We start from the raw sequence: 5,382 nt of genomic DNA on the forward strand, positions 1-5,382 counted from the left end.
TACCTTAAAATTATATTTCAGTTTATTTTGCCTGTATGGTTTTGATGAAAAGTGCAGGATGGGTAACATGCTTTATTCCTGTCTTCTTTCAAGATTGTTTTCTTTGCCTTTAGTTTTCTGTGGTTTAAATGTAATATCCTAGACAATAGTTTTTTTATTTATTCTGTTTAAAGAATAAGCCAGATGCAGTGTATTGTGTAATAGAAACTGAGATAAATAGGCGTTGAGTGTAGTATTTTATGTTATTCTGGCTAGAAGTTGTGATCGATTTAATATTAGCTGCAGCTGCAGATGATGGAGATTTCTTCTAGGGTCTTTGTTTTTGTCTCTGTTATCTTTGGGTTTTCAAAACAGAACCTGTTTCTAACAGTTTTTTTTGTTTGTTTTGTGTTTTTTTTGTTTTGTTTGTTTGTTTGTTTTTTATCAATCCACTGTTATTATACTGGAGCCCTGATGCTATTGTGGCAAAATGTAGGGGAGGGGAACATTCTATAATCTTACAATTCAATCTTAGTCTTTTAGTTGATCAATGTTCTTCACAAAAATTTCTTAGCCTTATGCTTGCCCGCCTTAAGTGAGACAGAAAGGTTAAAGAGGGCTGGAGTTGGGTAATTGCCTTTCCATCAGTTTGGGAAAGTCTATGATGCAGTCTTTTCCCTTGCAAGGGAGTCCTTTGTTACCTCTCTCTTGAGATATTTCAAACAGTTACTTTTCTCTCATCCTGTTAGAAATACAAGCAGGTTTTTCTCGACTCTTTACTGGGAGCATGTGGTGGTATTTCTTAAATTAAAGCTCATGAAAGTCAGGGGTTTCTTTAAGAACGGTCCTGACCGGGCGCAGTGGTTCACGCCTGTAATCCCAGCACTTTGGGAGGCCGAGGTGGGTGGATCACGAGGTCAGGAGATCGAGACCATCCTGACTAACACCGTGAAACCCCGTCTCTACTAAAAATACAAAAAAATTAGCCGGGCGTGTTGGTGGGTGCCTGTAGTCCCAGCTACTCGGGAGGCTGAGGCAGGAGAATGGCGTGAACCTGGAAGGCGGAGCTTGCAGTGAGCCGAGATAGCGCCACTGCACTCCAGCCTGGGCGACAGAGCGAGATTCCATTAAAAAAATAAATAAATAAGAAAAAATCATGGTCCTTAGGAGTTTCTCATTCTCAAGTCAGTCTATAGCCTCGAAAAGTTTGTCAAAATTATCATTTCAGTGTTCCCACCAGTTTATGGCTCCAGTGGCTTCTGCTTGGGGAAAATTGATCTCAGCTTCATTTCTCCGTATTTGCCTTTCTTTCCAGATTAAGAGGAGACAGTTTGCCCTACGACTTCAATTCTCTGAAGGATAAAAGAAAATCATTGATTTTTAGTTTGTTTACCTTTTTTCTCATTTTAAGAATAGGAGTGATGACTTTCAAGCTTTTTACATATCAGAAAACAGAAGTCTGTAAGAATTCTTTTTTGACTGAATATCTAGTGTTCCAATGTCTGAGTCTATTACTTTGTAGACAAATGTCAATCAATAGATGTTTGGTTTAATATAGTATATACATTCACACCATGAAATACTGTACACTTGTTAAAAGAAATAATATGCTGGCCGGGCGCGGTGGCTCAAGCCTGTAATCCCAGCACTTTGGGAGGCCGAGGCGGGCGGATCACAAGGTCAAGAGATCAAGACCATCCTGGCTAACACGGTGAAACCCCGTCTCTACTAAAAATACAAAAAAACTAGCCGGGCGAGGTTGCGGGCGCCTGTAGTCCCAGCTACTCTGGAGGCTGAGGCAGGAGAATAGCGTGAACCCAGGAGGCGGAGCTTGCAGTGAGCTGAGATCCGGCCACTGCACTCCAGCCTGGGCCACAGAGCAAGACTCCGTCTCAAAAAAAAAAAAAGAAAAAAAAGAAATAATATGCTTCTGATTGCTGATACAGGACAAAGGAAAAAGATATCCGGAATATATTATTTTGTATTATCCAGAAAATTATACAGTAAGTGACTATTTGTGTACAATAAGGGAAGAATAAGAATTCTTTTTTATATTTAGTTGTATTAGCATAAAGAATCTTGAGAAGATATCTGTGATGGTTGATTTTGGATGTTAACCATCCACTTATTGGATTAAGGGATACCCAAAGAGCTGGTGAAGCACTGACTCTTTTCAATGCTCCTGTAGGCATTGAGCCAATCTTTCTCTGCTAAAAGAGAAACCAAATGGTTTGGCATTCCTCAGGTGTGGGTGTTTCCAGGGAAGACTGACATTTAATTCAGTGAATTGAATGGGGAAGATCTGCCTCAATGTGGATGGGAAGCATCTAGTAAGCTGGGGGCCCAGATGGAACAAACAGGTGGAGAAAGGTTGAATTCAGGCTCTCTTTTCCGAAGAACTCCAGGTTCTGATGACTAAGGTTCTGATGACATGAACTTCCTTGTCAAAGGAAAGGTTGAATTCAAAGAAAGGTTGAATTCAGTCTCTCTTTTCCAAAGCCAGAGCGCCCTTTTTCTCTTGCCCTTAGTCATCAGAACTTCCAGGTTCTGATGACATGAACTTCCTTGATTCTAAGACCTTTGGTCTTGGATTGAGCCATGCTACCAGCTTTCCTGGTTCTCCAGCTGGCATATGGCCTATTGTGGGACTTCTCAATTTCCATAATTGAGTGAGCCAATTCCTCTAATAAGTCCCTTCTCATTTCTATCTCTTGCTCTGTCTCTCCCTCTCACTCTCCATAGATATATATGGAAATCTACATTAGGTTGGTGCAAAAGTAATTGCAGTTTTGCCATTATTTTAATGGCAAAAACAGCAATTGCTTTTCCACCAGTCTCATAATAATAATATTTTATTATTAGACATACGATATAAGGAAAGCAATGAATATTTATTGACCCCTTATTGCACACAAATGATCACTTACTAACTTTCTGAATATTACTTTTCACGAAATAATATATCGGGGATATCTCTTTTCTTTTTTCTATATCAGTAATTAGAAGCATACTAATTCTTTCATATATATGTGTATATATGTGTACACACAAACATATCAGTGCATTTGTGTGTAAATATACACACATATCAGTGTGCATGGGAATTAAGACAGTTTAATATAAACCATTTTAAACAATATTGTTATTTTAGAACCTTATGATTGTACTATTTACACAAAAACACAAGTAACATTCCTCAAGATGCATTATTTGACTTTCATTTATAAACTTTGGGGCAAGTAACATTGATTTTTAAAGCTAATAACATTAAGGAAAATCTCCTAGGAAATATGAGGTTTTTAGACATTCCTTGTCAACTTACACCCTGAGACTTGTGCTCCAGAGTCTATTTGGTCAGCCTGGATGTGAGATACAAAATATAGTCTTTCTTCTGGAATACATTAGAGTTTTTAAGGATATGAGTATACTTTTAAAGTTTCATTGTGATGATTTTTGGATATTAACCTCCAATTTATATTTTGAATGCCACCTCATAGTTTATTTGCTCTATCTTGTTAGCCAAATGTCAATCTTTTGGCCAGAAAACAGGATTGGAAGCCCCATATTTGCCAGAATACTTTAAGATGAGATCAATTTCAGTTTATTTTTATTATCTTGGAAGACAGTGAAGAGTCATCTTTTCCTCTGGATATCAAAAGAGATGGAGTTTTACCAAATTGACAACAGAACTTGAAGATCTTCTCCACCCACCCACAGTCTGTTTTACTCTTTTACAACCTTAAGGTTCTTAGGTCAACTGTGGGTGAAACTGACTCTGCATCTATTAGATTAACTGTAATAGAATAGAAAAATGCTCCCTTTTTAAATGGTCCACAGTAGTCATTGTGAGAATGTTGTTTAACAGAAAGTTACGTAAAACTGTGGAAATAGTTTCAGTTAGGAAAATGTTAGTGACTCCATGAAACTATTGTTATCACTAAATCCCCTGCAACCTCAAGCTTGTTACCCTTCTTGAAAGTCTTTATTTACAACTGAAAGTGGGAATGGCAGGTGATGTTCATCTTACGTGTCAAATTAGATCTATTGTTAGTGGCTACTCCTAGCAGTGTTGAGGAGGATTTTGATAACAACCTGACATTAAGACACACTTAAAGACAGAGTGCTATGATCCATCCGTGGTATTCATTATAGGTGTGAGAGGCGAGAGTGGTGGTACAAGAACTGTCAACTCCAATAGGATTTGTAACTCCAGGAAGCCCAACTTTATTAATTATAAATTTTAGTAACTGCTGCTAACATATCATTAATATAATGAAGACAGTAAAGACTAACCAATATTTATTGCATACTTACTATGCACCAGGTGCTGTGCTAAGGAACTTTAAAAAAAAAAAAATCAATAGCTAATCTAATCATTGCTGAACGCCTATAAGATATCATCTCCATATAGTTTTTCATCAGTACAGATTATTTGTTCTTTAAAATGCCAGACCCAGCAATAATCTGCATTGGAACTCATTTATTACAATAAAAAAATACAAAATTAAGTGAGAATCTTATATAAGCCCTAGTTGATCTTGAAATATATTTCAAGATTCTCACTTAATTTTGTATTTATATATATATATCTCCTAGGTTTCAATAATTTTCTCAAATTTGCTACATAACGCCTTCAAGATATTTGAAATATTCAACCAAATTTGAAGAATTTAGGAATTTTCATGATTTTAACACATTTTAAAAGTTTTATAATAATCTCTTAAGCAACAGTTAAAAGTAAATTTTCAATTAAATCTTTTCACCACAATAATGGTTTAAATAATATTTGTTTTGGTGAAAAAATCGATGGAGTAAATAGCTAAATAGAAGCAAAAGATAAAAGAGAGACAAAAGTTTAATGTGCAGGAAAGGTGTCTCAAAATCTGCAACATAATACGCATTTCTTCTTTTGGTTGTTTAAAGGAATTCCCACCATAGCCTTTATTCCATTAAACAGGGTAAGTATTATGACATAGAACAGGTGGTGTGTTAACATCTTTGATCATACTATAAACTAAATTTCCATTGCAGAAGAAACTATTGGAAATGTAATGAAAACATAATGAAGTCAACATTCTTGCTTACCAAATGGGACTTTGCAGCACAGTTAATTGGACGTCAGTGTGAAATGTTGACAGACAGAGAACAGAATGGAGGGAGAGATTTAAAGGGAGAATGATTTTATATAAGCATTTATATTTTCAGAAGTAGCTTTCACCATCTGGATATTTTCAATCATGTGGATAAAACATATAGTTGGATGAGATTTTTGGGTTTCATCTAGATTTCCCTATATCCTCTACACTGCTTACATAAGATTGAACACTCAATAGACACTCGCTGATCAATATTTGGCACCCTGTATTAACAATTACAAGTTTGATCTGAAACTGAATGTTTTGA

Source organism: Rhinopithecus bieti, unplaced genomic scaffold (genome assembly GCF_001698545.2).
Source record: "Rhinopithecus bieti isolate Rb0 unplaced genomic scaffold, ASM169854v2 scaffold_33122, whole genome shotgun sequence".
NCBI lineage: Eukaryota > Metazoa > Chordata > Mammalia > Primates > Cercopithecidae > Rhinopithecus > Rhinopithecus bieti.